A 16835-nucleotide genomic window follows, 5' to 3' on the forward strand; every position below is an offset into this window, starting at 1 on the left:
GCTGAGGCTCCTCTACCTGTGGAAAGACGAACAAAGAGTGGGAAGGACTGCATTTCCCGGATTGAGAGCCAGCTCAGTAGCAGTACAATAGAACCCCAAGTCGATTTTGAAGGTCTTTGACTTCAGTCCCTGGCTCCTGGACAGCCTCTGTGGACCTACCCAAGGTTTAGAGGAACTTACTGACCTGAAGGGAAGGACACAAGCCTACCTGGCTTTGCCACCTACTGATTGTAAAGCAGTAGGTCCTTGAGAAAATATAGGTGGTAGCCAGGTGGAGGTTACGGTGGGCCTTGGAAGAGGCCCAGTGCTGTGCTGGCTTCAGGTATGACCCAGCACAGTCCTAGTGGTGGTGGCCACAGTGGTGCTTGTGTCACCCCACCTCCAGCTCCAGGCTGCTTAGCATAGATTAAGAAAGATTGTGTTTGTTTAGAAGAAAGTAAGAGAAGAGAACAAGAGTCTCTGTCTGGTAATCCAGAGAGTTCTTATGGCTCTAATCAAAGACCACCAAGGCAGTACTTTACTTCTATGAGTTTACAAGAGCCACAGGGTTACTGGGTTTGAGATGCCCCCTAATGCAGACACAGGTTAGATTATGACACCCAAGTCTTTTTGAATACCGGAAAGATTTCCGAAGAAGGACACAAAGAAGGGTACAAAGAAACCCAGGCTGAGAAGACTACAACAAACACCTAACTCTTCAATGCCGAGACACTGATATATATCTACAAGCATCAACACCATTCAGGAAAACATGACCTCACCAAATGAACAAATAAGGCAACAGGGACCAGTCCTGAAGAAAGAGAGATATGTGACCTTTCAGGCAGATAATTCAAAATAGCTGTTCTGAGAAACTCAAAAGAAATTGAAGATAACATAGGGAAGGAACTCAAAATTCTGTTAGATAAACTTAACAAAGAGATTGAAATATTAAAAATAATCAAGCAGAAATTCTGGACTTGAAAAATACAATTCACTTATTAAAGAATGCATCAGAGGCATTTAATAGCAGAATTGATCAAGCAGAAGAAAGAATTAGTGAGCTTGAAGACAGACTATTTGAAAATGCACAGTCAGAGGAGACAAAAGAAAAAAGAATAAACAATGAAGCATGCCTACAAGATCTAGAAATAGCCTCAAAGGGGCAAATCTAAGAGATATTGGTCTTAAAGGGGAGGTAGAGAAAGAGATAGGGATGGAAAGTTTATTCAATGGAATAATAACAGAGAACTTCCTAAATTTATAGAAGTAACATCCCATTAGGATATTACAAATAAAATCACAGGGGGTGTACACACATGGTGTGTACCCCCTGTGATATTAGGAGTAACATTCCCCTAGGATATTATTAATAATATCACATGGTGTACAACCCCTGTGACATTAGGAGTAACATTAGGATATTATTAATATCCTAAGGACTATCCTAAGATATTGATATCGAAGTACAAAAAGGTTATAGAACACCAGGCAGATTTAACCCAAAGAAGACTACCTCAAGGCATTTAATAATCAAACTCCTGCTTCCTTTTGGCTGGAGCTGCCATCTTCCAGTAATTCACCAAAATGACAAAAACAAAGGGAAAGAAGAGAGGCACCCAATGTATGTTGGTCTTTTAGAAAACATAGAGTTGTTCTTTTGGCCATGTATATGCAAATCTGTAAGGAAGATGATATTGTAGACATCAAGGAAATGGGTACTGTTCAAAAAGGAATGCCCCACAAGTGTTATCATGGCAAAACTGGAAGAGTCTATGATGTTCCCTAGCATGCTGTTGGCATTGTTGTAAACAAGCAATTTAGGGCAAGATTCTTGCCAAGAGAATTAATATGTGTATTGAGCACATTAAGCACTCTATGAAACGTGATAGCTTCCTGAAACATATGAAGGAAAATTATCAGATAAGGAAGGAAGCCAAAGAGAAAGGTATTTGGTTCAACTGAAGCGCCAGCCTGCTTCACCCAGAGAAGCACACTTTGTGAGAACCAATGGGAAGGAGCCCAAGCTGCTGGAACTTATTCCCTATGAATTCATGGTGTAATAGGTGTTAAAAAATAAATAAATAAAAGACCTCTGGACTGTAAAAATGTTTCTCTTCATTGAGCAGAAATTTGGTGTCCCCTTCCCCCCCAAAAAAATTTAAAGTAAATTCTAATTGTGTCCTAATTCATTATGTAATGTCTTTACTATTCAAATTTAATGTTCTTCTTGCTGAAAAATGTGAGGTGACTTACTGTGCAAAAAATTACTCAATTCACTAGAAAGTGGCCAGATATTATTTATGAAATATTTGTACTGGTTTGAAGATAGTTCCTGTAAATCATCATGGAAGAAATAAAATAATTTTAAAAAGTACTTGACCTCCCAAAAATCAAGAATAAAGAAGGGATCCCAAAAGCAGCAAGAAAAAAGAAGCAAATGAAATCCAGGGGAGTTCCAGTATGTCTGGCCGCAGACTTTTCAGTGGAAAGCTTACAGGCCAGGAGTGAGTATATGAAATATTGAAAGTGCTGAAGGAAAAAAAACTTACCCGAGAATAGTATATCCAGTGAAAATATTCTTCAAACATGAAGGAGAAGTAAAGACTTTCCCACAGAAACAAAAGCCAAAAGACTTCAACACCAGACCTGTCCTACAAGGATTGCTAAAGAAAGTTCTTCCATCAGAAAGAAAAGGACGTTAATGAGCCATGAGAAATCATCTGGAGGTACAAAACTCACTGATGATGATAATTACACAGATTAAAAAAGAAAAAGAATATTATAATGCTGTAACTGTGGCGTGTAAACTATTCTTGATATTTTAAACAGGAAAACAAAAAGACGAACCAGTCAAAATAATAACTACAACAACTTTTCAAGACAGGCAATATAATAAAATATAAGTAGAAATAACAAAAAGTTAAAAATCAGGGGAATGAGGTTAAGGTATAGCATTTTTATTACTTTTCTTTGCATTTGTTTGTTTATGCAAACAGTGTTAAGTTGATATCAGCTTTAAATAATGGCTTATAAGATAGTATTTGCAAGCTTCATCATAACCGCAAGTCAAAAACCATACAGTAGAGGTGAGTGGATCACCTGAGGTCAGGAGTTTGAGACAAGCCTGGCCAACATGGTGAAACCCCATCTTTAATAAAAGTATAAAAATTAGCTGGGCATGGTGATATGGGCCTGTAATCCCAGCTACATGGGAGACACATCCCTTCGTGATTCAAACAAACAAACAAACAAAACTCTCAAAAAACTGAGTATAGAAAGAACATACCTGCTGAGTGCAATGGTTAATACCTGTAATCCCAGGACTTTGGAAGGCCAGGGTAGGCAGATTGCTTGAACTCAGAAGTTCGAGACCAGCTTGAGCAACATGATGAGAGTCTGTCTCTACAAAAAATACAAAAAAATAACCAGGTGTTATGGCACATGCCTTTGGTCCCAGCTGCTTGGGAGGCTGAGGCTCCAGGAGGATCACCTGAGCCTGGGAGGTTAAGGCTGCAGTGAGCCATGATCACACCACTGCACTCCAGCCTAAGACCCTGTCTGAAAAACACACACACATAAAAAGAAGGAACATACCTCAACATAATAAAAGCAATGTGCAACAGACTCACGGCCAGTATCATATTGAATGGAGAAAACTGGAAGGCTTTCTCAAAGATGTGTAACATGACTAGGATATCCACTGTCACCACTGTTATTCAACATAGTACTCGAAGTCCTAGCTAGAGCAATCAGATAAGAGAAAGAAAGAAAGGGCATCCAAACTGGAAAGGAAGAAGTCAAATTATCCTTGTTTGCAGATATAGTCTTACATTTGGAAAAACCTAAGATTCCACTAAAAAAACTTTTAGAATTGATAAATTCAGTAAAGTTGCAGGATACAAAATCAGCATACAGAAATCAGTAGCATATTTATATGCCAACAGTGAACAATCTGAAAAAGAAATCAAGAAAGTAATCCCATTTATGGCCAGGCACGGTGGCTCATACCTGTAATCCCAGCACTTTGGGAGGCCAAGGCGGGAGGATCATTTGAGGTCAGGAGTTTGAGACCAGCCTGGCCAACGTAAGGAAACCCCATCACTACTAAAAATACAAAAATTAGCCGGGCATGGTGGCACACACCTGTAATCCCACCTACTCGGGGGGCCTGAGGGAGGAGAATTGCTTGATCCCAGGGGGCAGAGGTTGCAGTGAGCCGAGATCACACCACTGCATTCCAGCCTGGGCAACACAGCAAGACTCCATCTCAAAAAAAAAAAGTAATCCCATTTACAATAGTTACAAATAAAATAAAACACCTACCAATTAACCAAAAGAAAGAAAGCTCTCTACAATGAGAACTATAAAATGTTGATGCAAGAAATTGAAGAGGATAGAAAAAAATGGAAAGATATTCCATGTTGATGGACTAGAAGAGTCAATATTGTTAAAATGTTCGTACTACCTGTATCAGTCCATTTTCACGCTGCTGATAAAGACATACCCGAGACTGGGAAGAAAAAGAAGTTTAATTGGACTTACAGTTCCCTATGGCTGGAAAGGTCTCAGAATCATGGCGGGAGGTGAAAGGCACTTCTTACATGGCAGCAGAGAGAGAAAAATGAGGAGCAAGCAAAAGCGGAAGCCCCTGATAAACCCATCAGATCTCATGAGACTTATTCACTATCATGAGAATAGCATGGGAAAGACTGGCCCCATGATTCATTGCCTACCTCTGGGACCCTCCCACATGTGGGAATTCTAGGAGATACAATTCAAATTGAGATTTGGGTGGGGACATAGCCAAACCATATCATTCTGCCCCTGGCCCCTCCAAATCTCGTGTCCTCACATTTCAAAACCAATCATGCCTTCCCAACTGTCCCCCCAAATCTTAACTCATTTCAGCATTATCCCAAAAGTCTACAGTCCAAAGTCTCATCTGAGACAAGGCAAGTCCCTTCTGCCTATGAGCCTGTAAAATCAAAAGCTATCTAGTTACTTACTAGATACAATGGGAGTACAGGTATTGGGTAAAAACAGCCACTCCAAGTGGGAGAAATTGTCCAAAACAAAGGAGTTACAGGGCCCATGCAAGTCTGAAATCTAGCAGGGCAGTCAAATTTTGAAGCTCCAGAATAATCTCCTTTGACTCCACGTCTCACATTCAAGTCTCACTGAATCAAGAAGTAGGTTCCCATGATCTGGGGCAGCTCAACTCCTGTGGCTTTGCAGGGTACAGCCTCCTTCCTGACTGCTTTTAGGGGCTAACATTGAGCATCTGTGGCTTTTCCAGGCACACAGTGCAGGCTGTCAGTGGTTCTACCATTCTGGAGTTGGACTTATAGTCCCACATGGCTGAGAAGGCCTCAGAATCATGGCAGAAGGTTAAAGGCACTTCTCATATGGCAGGGGCAAGAGAAAAATGAGGAGCAAGCAAAAGCAGAAACCCTTGATAAACCCATCAGATCTCGTGAGACTTATTCACTACCATGAAAATAGCATGGGAAAGACCGGCCCCCATGATTCAACTATCTTTCCTTGGGTCCCTCCCACAACATGTGGGAATTCTTGCGGATACAATTCAAATTGAGATTTTTTGAGATTTTGGTGGGGACATAGCCAATATCCAAAGCAATCTACAGATTTAACACATTCCTTATCAAAATACCAATGACATTTCTCATGGAAATAGAAAAAACAATCCCAAAATTTATATGGAATCACAAAAGACCCATAATAGCCAAAGGCATCCTAAGCAAAAAGAACAAAACTGGAGGAATCACATTACCCGACTTCAAATCATACTAGAGAACTATAGTAGCCAAAATGGCATGATACTGGCATAAAAACGGACACATAGACCAATGGAACAGAATAAAGAAGCCAGAAATAAATCCACAGATTTACAATGAAATCATTTCCAACAAAGTTCCAAGAACATACAATGGGAGAAGACAGTCTTTTCAATAAATAGGGCTTGGAAAACTGGATATCCATATGCAGAAGAATGAAACTAGACCCCTATCTCTCATCATATACAAAAATCAAATCAAAATGGATTAGAGGCTTAAATCTAACACCTCAAGCTATGAAACTACTACAAGAAACATTGGAGAAATTCTCCAGGACACTGGTCTGGGCAAAGACATCTTGAGAAAGCCCCCACAGGCACAGGCAACCAAAGCAAAGACAAATGAGATCATATCAAGTTAAAAAAAAACTTCTGTAGTAAAGGAAACAATCAACAAAGTGAAGAGACAACCCACAGAATGGGAGAAAATATTTGCAAACTAACCATCAACAGGGATTAGTAGCTAGAATATATAAGGAGCTGAAAACACTCTATAGGAAAAAAATCTAATACACCATTTTTTTTTTTTTTTTTTTTTTGAAACTGAATTTCTCTCTTGTCACCCAGGCTGGAGTGCAATGGCACAATCTCAGCTCACTGCATCCTCCACCTTCCAGGTTCAAGCAATTCTCCTGCCTCAGCCTCCCAAGTAGCTGGGATTACAGGTGCCCACCACCACACCCAGCTAATTTTTGTATTTTACGTAGAGACAGGGTTTCACCATGTTGGCCAGGCTGGTCTCGAATGCCTGACCTCAGGTGATCCCCCCGCCTTGGCCTCCCAAAGCGCTGGGATTACAGGTGTGAGCCATCACTCCCGGCCTAACAAACTAATTTTAAAAACGGACCAAAGACTTGAATAGACATTTCTCAAAAGAAAACATACAAATGGCAAGCACATATATGAAGATGTCCTCAGCCGGGTGTGGTGGCTCAAGCCTGTAATCCCAGCACTTTGGGAGACCAAGGCGGGCAGATCACCTGAGATTGGGAGTTCGAGACCAGCCTGACCAACATGAAGAAACCCCATCTCTACTAAAAATACAAAATTAAAAGGGCGTGGTGGTGCATGCCTGTAATTCCAGCTACTTGGGAGGCTGAGGCAGGAGAATCGCTTGAACCCGGGAGGCAGAGGTTGTGGGTGGCCCGAGATCACGCCATTGCACTCCAGCCTGGGCAACAACAGCGAAACTCCGTCTCAAAAAAAAAGAAAAGGTCCTCAACATCATTGATCATCAGAGAAATGCAAATCAAAACTATGAAGAGATATCATTTTACCCTAGTTAAAATGGCTTTTATCCAAAAGACTGCAATAAATGCTGGTGAGGATGTAGAGAAAAGGGAATTCTTGTACACTGTTGGGGGTTGTAAACTAGTACAACCACTATGGAGAACAGTTTGGAGGTTCCTCAAAAAACTAAAAATAAAACTACCATATGATCCAACAATCCCAATCCGAGGTATATACTTAAAAGAGAGGAAATCTGTATGTTAAAGAGATATCAGCAGTCCCATATTTATTGCAGCACTATTCACAATAGCCAAGATTTGAAAGCCACGTAAGTGTATATCAGCAGATAAATGGATAAAGAAAATGTGGTACTCATACACAACGGAGTACTATTCAGCCACAAAAAAGAAAAAGATCCTGTCATGTGCAACAACATGGATGGAATTCCAGGCACAGAAAGACAAATGTCACATGTTCTCACTTATCTATGGAAGCTAAAAGTCAAAACAATTGAATTCATGAAGGTAGACAGTAGAAGGATAATTACCAGAGGTTGGAAAGGATAGTAGGGGGAAGTGGGGATGGTTAATGGGTACAAAAAATAGTTAGAAAGAATGAATAAGACCTAGTATTTGATAGCACAGCAGGATGACTATAGTAAAAAAAATTTAATTGTACATTTTAATATAATTAAGAGAGTATAATCAGACTGACACACAAAGAATAAATGCTTAAGGTGATGGATACCCCATTTATCTTGATGTGATTATTTCATATTGCAAGCCTGTATTGAAACACCTCATATAAATCATAAATATTAATATCTACTATGTACCCACAAAAATTAAAAATAATAATTTTGTTTTAGAAAAAGAGGGATTAAAGAGTTAAATGTAAGACCTCAAACTATAAAAATCCTAGAAGAAAACCTAGGAAATACCCTCCTAGACATTGGCCTAGACAAACAATTTATAACTAAGTCCTCAAAAGCAATTGCAACAAAAACAAAAATTGACAAGTGGGACCTAATTAAATTTAAGAGCTTCTGCACAGCAAAAGAAACTACCAATAGAGTAAACAGACAACCTACAGAACGGGAGAAAATATTCACAAACTATGCATCCAACAAAGGACTAATATCCAGATTCTATAGGGAACTTAAAGCAACAAGAATAAAACAAATAACTGCATTAAAAAGTGAGCAAGGGACATGAACAAACACTTCTCAAAAGAAGATATACAAGGGGCCAAGAAACACGTGAAAAAATGCTCAACATCACTAATCACTGGAGAAATGCAAATCAAAATCATAATGAGATACTGTCTCACACCGGTCAGAATGGCTATTATTAAAAAGTTAAAAAAAAAAAAAAAAAAGAAAAAACAGACGGCAAGGATAAAGAGAAAAGGGGATGCTTATATATATATATATATACATATATATATATTTTTTTTTTTTTTTTTGAGACGGAGTCTCGCTCTGTCACCCAGGCTGGAGTGCAGTGGCCGGATCTCAGCTCACTGCAAGCTCCGCCTCCCGGGTTCACGCCATTCTCCTGCCTCAGCCTCCCGAGTAGCTGGGACTACAGGCGCCCACCACCTCGCCCGGCTAGTTTGTATTTTTTTAGTAGAGACGGGGTTTCACCATATTAGCCAGGATGGTCTCGATCTCCCGACCTCGTGATCCACCCGTCTCGGCCTCCCAAAGTGCTGGGATTACAGGCTTGAGCCACCGCGCCCGGCCTGAAAAGGGGATGCTTATACACTGTTGGTGGGAATGTAAATTAGCTCAGCCACTGTTGCAAGCAGTTTGGAGATTTTGCAAAGAACTGAAAATGTAATTACAATTCAACACAGCAATCCCATGATTGGCTATATACACAAAGGACAGGAAATCATTCTACCAAAAGGACATCACAGCACTATTCACCATAGCAAAGACATGGAATCGACCCAGGTGCCTATCAATGGTGGATTGCATAAAGAAAATGTGGTACATACACATTATGGAATACTATGCAGCCATAAAACAGAACAAAATTATATCTTTTGCAGTCACTTGGATGCAACTAGAGGCTATTACCCTAAGCGAATTAATGCAGAAACAGAAAGCCAAATATTGCATGTTCTCACTGATAAGTGAGAGCTAAACCTTGAGTATACATGGACACACAGATGGCAATAATAAACACTGGGGACTCCAGGAAGAGGCAGGGATGGATGGGGACAAGGTCTCAAAAATTTCCTATTGGGTATTTATGTTCACAATCTGGGTGATGGGATCAGTAGAAGCCGAAACCTCAGCATTATGCAATATACCCTTGTATCAAATCTGCACATGTACCCCTGAATCTAAAATTAAAGGATAAATTTTAAAAATAATAAATGAATGGCTTAACACTAAAACACAAACTAATCTGAACTATTCTAATGATTGACAGTAAAAGCACTACTGAAAAGAAAAGGATACTAATTGACATCTAATTCAAGTGCTTCTGATACAGCTGCCATGCCTGGTTTTGTGTATCTCAGAGACTAAAAACAGAGAAACATGGGCTTAGAGTCTGATTTAGCCTACAATTGAGAAGAAAAGCTAGAATTTGGGGCAAAGAACTAAGAAGAAATGCCATGCAAGAATTTTTAGGAAGTTCCAGGAGCTGTCATCCAAAGAGTGTGCAGCTAGGAAGCTGCCACTAATTCACCTGCCCGTGGACACTGACCCTACACACTAGACTCTGCGCTGTTAGCCCTGTGAATAGTTTCTTTTCTTTTGTTTTTTTTCCTTTGAGAAAGAGTCTTGCTATGTCAGCCAGGCTGGAGTGCAGTTGTGCCGTCTTGGCTCACTGCAACCTCCGCCTCCTGGGTTCAAGCAATTCTCTGCCTCAGCCTCCCAAATAGCTGGGATTACAGGTGCCCACCATTGCGCCCGGCTAATTTTTGCATTTTTAGTAGAGACGGAGTTTCACCATCTTGGCCAGGCTGGTTTTGAACTCCTGACCTTGTGATCCACCCACCTCAGCCTCCCAAAGTGCTGGGATTACAGGTGTGACACACCGCGCCGGGCCAGTGAATAATTTCTTAATGATGCCTCAATCTTTGCGTTATTGCTCAAGAGTTAAAGCTGCAAGTGGTAGCATCTGATTGGCTAAGCTCAGCCCCCAAGCTCCTCATGCTAACTCCTTAGGGATGGTGAAATGGGTACCCTCCCCTTGAAATTCTGTAGTGAGAGGGAGACCTTTTCCCACCAAGATTTATGCAATAGAAGACTCACCCAACAGAGAAATGAAGTTTGAATGCTCAGTAGCCAAGGAAACTAACAAACATCCACCATAGTGAAATATGAAATTGAAGCATCAGAAACAAAACTGAGTATGAGCTAAAACCCAAAATGCCTAGAACTGCTTTTCAGGTTGAAATGGCCTAGGAAATTTAGGGACACTTCACTGATTTAGGTAGGAACAATTTCGAATTTGTTTACATTTCAGCTGAGCAGGGCAGGACTGGGAAATACCTTATGGGGGATACTTCCATGAAAAAAGTCATATTTCATGTAAGGAGCCTAGGAAAAGCAGAAGCAACTCTGAGGACTCAGGAGCTGGCTGGGAGCAGCAGCCAGGCAGCTGGGCACATGGGCACAGTATAGTTGGGACTCTGGGTCCACCTGCTGGTGCAGTTTTTCTTCAACTTTTCTTTCCCTGAGCGTTTCACTGGATGGTTCACATTTCCCAGCAGTGTGGCAATGAGCAAAAATGGGCCCAGATACAAAGTCTAATGTGAGTTCCCTGCATGACAGTGAAAGAGGGGGTGATTAATCAAGAAGACAGTTCTTCGTGGGTCGGGATGGGGACCTGCCAGCTCCGGGAGTGCTTTTCATTTAGGGACACACAAAACATTTCAGTACTGAGGTACAGAATTTCTGTGATTCTGAGACTGGATGCCCAATTGACACCAGAGCTCTTAGGGGTCTCCACCTCATCCTTAGGGCCAAGATAGCAGACAGACACCTGCTAGAGCTGTGGCCCTGTGAAGCCCCTCTTGGTTCATGCGTCATCCTTCTTCCCTCTTTCCCACAACCCTCTTCTACGGACTACATCAGCAGAGAGGCTGCCTGAGCAGCTCTGCTCTCATTGCTGTGTCTCTTATGGCCTTTGACCACGGCTTCTCTCTTGCCCAACACTTGTACGTACCACCTGATTGGCTGCATTTAATCACTGCTTCCTAGGTTTCTCATACTTTCCTTCTCCAATTTAAAGGTCCAGCACTTTTTTCCACCTGCCCCTTTTGGTTTCATGTTAGGGTTTCCTGTGACTGTGCCCCACAACTTAGAGATGTACCCAGGATGATGTCAAACAAATTGAGGTTATTGCTTGGAGACTGACTTACTACTAAACAATGCCAATAAATGTCTTTGGGGTTGCTACACACAGATGTCCTTGGCTGTCAGTATCATGGAATCTCTTTATCATGGCAGTGATGCTGTGGGCAAGGACCCCTGGATCTCACCACCTTTATTCAAGAGACAAGCTGAACCCAGCCAACTTTCTTAGAAATGTAATTTAGCAGTGTTTTTTCTTTTTAAAATAGATTTAATTAAATTCAGTAAAATGTATGTATCTTAAGTGTAAAGCTCAGAGAATTTTTATGGACATGTGTCCCCATATAACCATCACCCAAATCCATGTATACATGTAAATGAAGTTTGAGAGTGTGAGTCAATTAGAGCTAATTTCTACATTAGGGGGAAAACACCTAAGACAGTGATTCTGAAACTTTCGTATGCTTCTGGATCACCTAGAGGGCTTATTAAAACACAGATTGTTATTCCCAGGTAATATTTATGCTGCTTGTTCAGGGACCACCTTAGGGAATCCCAGGGCTCAGGACTGCTAGTAAGCTCTAAACTGTCTCCAATTCATAGTCCTACAAAGAAGGAAACCCCATTAGCAAAATAGTTTTAGTTATTAATTTTTCTTTTTAAAATATACAATGTGTCATGAATTTGTGTGTCATCCTTCCACAGGGGTCACGCTAATCTTCTTTGTATTGTTCCAATTTTTTAGTATATGTGCTGTCCAAGAGAACACAATTTTAGTAAAACTGAATTGGCCATATACTTCACTGAGGATCTTTAAAGGCTAGCCTTCTATTTTCTGACCCAGAATTTTCTGAGTGCGTCTTGGTTGCCAGCAAAGGAGTCAACAAAGTTATAAGCATAGATTGCATCAGAACAATGCCCTTTTGAGACTACTTTCCAATGAATTAATCAGCGCTGAGTATGTGAAGAGCTTGAAAGGATCAATATGCTTTTAAAGACTGGAAGACTCATCATACCCTTTTTACAGTCAGAGCAGGGGTATTGGTAAATTGCTCTGAGATCCTCAGAGGGAGATTAACCAGCCAGCACTTATTGTTAGGGCATTTAAAGCATTTTTAAAAAGTAATACATTTAATAAATGTAAAACTAACCACCTAAAATATGTACTTTTTTGTTTTATATTCATTCTGTGGACATAGAAAACTTCATAATTTTCCAGATTTTCCTATTATGATCGTATATTGCTCTTATAGTCAGAAAAAAAAAAAAAAACCCAAAACAAAAAAAAAAATCCAGGGTGACTCACCCCTCTTGCTGCCTCTATTTAGTTAAACAAGCTGTATTTAATTAAGGTTTTTCATATTGCAAGATATTTACTCTTTTTTTTTTTTTTTTTTTTTTTTTTTTTTTTTTGAGATGGAGTCTCACTCTATCACCCAGTCTGGAGTGCAATGGCGTGATCTCAGTTCACTGCAACCTCCTTCTCCCAGGTTCAAGCAATTCTCCTGCCTCAGCCTTTGAGTAGCTGAGATTATAGGTGCCTGCCACCACGCCCGGCTAAGTTTTGTATTTTTAGAGACAGGGTTTCACCATGTTGGCCAGGCTGGTCTCGAACTCTTGACCTCAGGTGACCTTTGCACCTCGGCCTCTCAAAATGCTGGGATTACGGGCATAAGCCACTGCGCACAGCCTGATACTTACTTTTTTCCCCCCTACAAACACACATGTATATCAAAGTATCCATGGGCTGTTTTTCACTGCTATTTAAATCTACAATATAGAAGAAATAGATTTTTTTTTTTAACAATAGCCTTTTAATATGCTATCTTCTTATATGTATATTTTTTCTTTTTAAAAAGGTAGCATTAGAGGTGGGGCAGCTTTTGAGAACAAAGTTCTTTTTTTAAAGAAAAAGTAAGCCACTTTCACTGTGGAGTAAATAAACAGAGGAATTCAGATCCCCCTGATTTGTTTTAATTCCTTTGTGTTTACTTAGTGTGGGCTCATCTAGGCAGTGGTTGTTCTATGAGCAAATAGTCTGGCAACACCTTCTTTAGAAAGAAAATGCACTTGCAGATGGATTTGCACCATCTACTCTGTCTCCTATGCCTCCAAGGCTGACAGCAAGTGACCAGAATGAAAAACGATGACCCAGTGGTTTCACAAGTCTTCATCTTACACAGGGGCAGGACCACAGCTTCTTCCGCATCCTCCCATGGCTATGGCCACAGGCATCAGCAATACAGAAAGTAGACTCAACTTTGACCACGTGGGCACAATCCTGAAAGTGAGACCAGTTGGGAACAATCTGTCCCGGGAGGCAGTCATGCCTCTTTCCATTCCCATGTACTTTTAGGGCCAAAGCCAACAGGCAGCTGCTTCTACTTTTTACAAACTGCAATTCATTGGTCTAGTGTTTGGTTATCCTCCTTTAAACCTAAACAAAAATCTCAAAAAAGAGTCATGCAGTTTTAGAATATGAAATGAAACAGAGCAGGCCTGAATGATCCACCTATCTTCCATTTAGAATTCCTTGTTCATGTGTCCCTGAAATGACATTTACCTGGCTCCTCTTGGGACCAGTGGATTGCGGCCCTCCATCACCAGGCAGCTGGCGCTGGGAAAGAGCATGTCCTCCCACTGGGCCGGAGTCTGCACCAGGCCCTTCCTCGCAGGGCTTCAGGAGCAAGTCAGAAGTCCCATCTCTCTTCTACAGGACGGCACTTCTGGTATCTGAAGACTGTTATTTCATCTGCTTTGCATCTTGTGTTATTCAGAACAAGCCTTTTAAAGGCTCTCAACTGTCCTTCAAATTACATGGTTGTCTCTCTTCTCACCCTCCTCCAGGGCTTTCCAGCCCCTCAAAGTGCTGAGTACAGACTCTATTTTGATGGGTGCTGAGGAGAGAATTCAAAAATTATAATCTTCCATAATCAAGACACACTACTTCTAGCAATGGAGTCTCATCTTTGCAAGTTTTATAATAGCCTTGCCATTTTAACAGCTCAAAATGGACTTGACATCAGCTAATCTCATGTCAACTTCCTAACTCAGGGTCTTTTAAATTTTTTTAATTTTTTCATATTTTCTTTTTTCAAAGCAAGATACGGAGTAGGAAGACTTAGAGTCTTTAATCCATGAACTTCTGTTAAACTGTCTTATTTCCAGGTATTTGAGCCTGAATATGAGACTTTATATTTGCCTGGTTAAATAGTGAAAAAAAAAAAAAAAAAAAAAACTGCTTCTCAGGGAAGTTAGGCATTTCATGCAGTAACTGAGTAACTGAGGTTTTAGCATATCATTCCTTGATAGCGTATCAACACCTTTTCCATCTCAACTCTATCATTCAAAAATTATGAGCATGGGCCAGGCACGGTAGCTCATGTCTGTAATCCCAGCACTTTGGGAGGCCGAGGTGGGCAGATCACCTGAGGTCTAGAGTTCGAGACCAGCCTGACCAACATGGAGAAACCCCATCTCTACCAAAAATACAAAATTAGCCAGGCGTGGTGGCACATGCCTGTAATCCCAACTACTTGGGAGCTGAGGCAGGAGAATCTCTTGAACCCGGGAGGCAGAGGTTGCAGTGAGCCAAGATTGTGCCATTGCACTCCAGCCTGGCAACAAGAGTGAAACTCTGTCTCAAAAAAAAAAAAAAAAAAAAAAGCATGAAAATAAAACAAAAATAAAAAAAAATACTTGCATGTGTCAGGCATTGTTTAAGTGCTTTTTGTAAATTAACTCATGTAATCCTCATAACAACTTTATGGGACAGGTCTTATTATCAACAATATTTTAAGCTTGAAGAAGCTGAGACACACAGAAGCTAATTACATGCCCAAAGTCACACAGGTAATATAATAAATGACAGAGCTAGGATTCAAACACAGCAGTCTGACTCCAGAAGAGGTGTGCTTAAGGACTATGCCTCTCAAAGCAACCCTTCTAGTTTTTCGTCATCTATAGATTTAAGTGTCTTTTATTTTATTTGTTTGTTTGTTTGTTTATTTATTTATTTATTTATTTATTTATTTATTTGAGACAGGGCCTCACTCTGTAGCCCAGGCTGCAGTGCAGTGGCATGGTCTCTGCTCACTGCAGTCTCAACCTCCTGTGCTTAAGCAATCCTCCCACCTCAGCCTCCTGAGTAGCTGGGACCACAGATGCATGCCACTATGCCCCTAGCAAATTTTTAAAGTTTTTGTAGAGATGGGGTTTCACTATGTTGCCCAAGCTGGTCTCAAACTCCCGGGCTCAAGTGATCCACCTGCCTCAGCATCCCAAAGTGCTGGGATTAAAGGTGTGAACCATTATGCCCAGCCTAAAATGTCTTTTATTTTTAAGAGGATACTAGTTTATTTATTCAGTACTTGCTGATTCCCAGACCTTATGCTTGGCACTGGGTACATGACACACAGAACAGATGTGGGGAAGATTGGGCACAGGGTGATTTCAATTGTAACTGAGAGAAATATGACTAAAACTAGAGTAAGCCAAAGAGTAGAGTTATTGGCTCATATGTCCAAATTATTAGAGGAATAGAGTTTGGTTTAGAGGCAATGGAATCTAGAGACAAAGATGCTGTGGTAAGGGGGATGGGTGAAATTTGTCACCAGTACAAGATGAGGAAAAGCCTGATTTTCATAAAATCATAAAATCAGCTAAAGAGCCAGGCTCACCAAGAGCAAGAACCAGGGCAGCTTTAGGGATCCAAGGAGCATGAGATTCACTCAAGTAATCTTTGCTAGACTGAATCAACACTAATAATTTTTTTTCTCTCCTTGTGTTCTTTCTTTTTTTTTTTTTTTTTTTTGAGATGGCGTCTAGCTCTGTCGCCCAGGCTGGAGTGCAATGGCCAGATCTCAGCTCACTGCAAGCTCCGCCTCCCGGGTTCACGCCATTCTCCTGCCTCAGCCTCCCGAGTTGCTGGGACTACAGACGCCCACCACCTCGCCCGGCTAGTTTTTTTGTATTTTTTAGTAGAGACGGGGTTTCACCGTGTTAGCCAGGATGGTCTTGATCTCCTGACCTCGTGATCTGCCCGTCTCGGCCTCCCAAAGTGCTGGGATTACAGGCTTGAGCCACTGCGCCCGGCCTTCCTTGTGTTCTTTCACTGAAGATTAATGAGGCATCTCTGCACACTAGTAGAATGGCTAAAATTAAAATGACTGACCATACCAAGTGTTGATGAGCATGTGGAGGAACAGGAACTCTCATATACCATTGGTAGAAATGTAAAATGGCACACAACCTTTTCGCAAAACAGTTTAGTTGTTTCTTAAGAAGTTAGACATGCGGCCGGGCGCGGTGGCTCAAGCCTGTAATCCCAGCACTTTGGGAGGCCGAGATGGGCGGATCACGAGGTCAGGAGATCGAGACCATCCTGGCTAACACCGTGAAACCCCGTCTCTACTAAGAAATACAAAAAATAGCCGGGCGAGGTGGCAGCGCCTG

At 41.1% G+C, this 16835-nt stretch overlaps 1 non-coding gene across 1 annotated transcript; it reads right to left on the reverse strand.

Annotated features, from left to right (window-relative positions):
• Positions 1-12041: 12041 nt before the first annotated feature.
• On the reverse strand, positions 12042-12150 carry LOC126933216 (U6 spliceosomal RNA). Its single transcript, XR_007718463.1, has one exon. It is a non-coding gene; the product is annotated as a U6 spliceosomal RNA (small nuclear RNA).
• Between the last annotated feature and the right edge of the window lie 4685 nt (positions 12151-16835).

Source organism: Macaca thibetana, chromosome 12, assembly GCF_024542745.1.
Source record: "Macaca thibetana thibetana isolate TM-01 chromosome 12, ASM2454274v1, whole genome shotgun sequence".
Classification (NCBI taxonomy): domain Eukaryota; kingdom Metazoa; phylum Chordata; class Mammalia; order Primates; family Cercopithecidae; genus Macaca; species Macaca thibetana.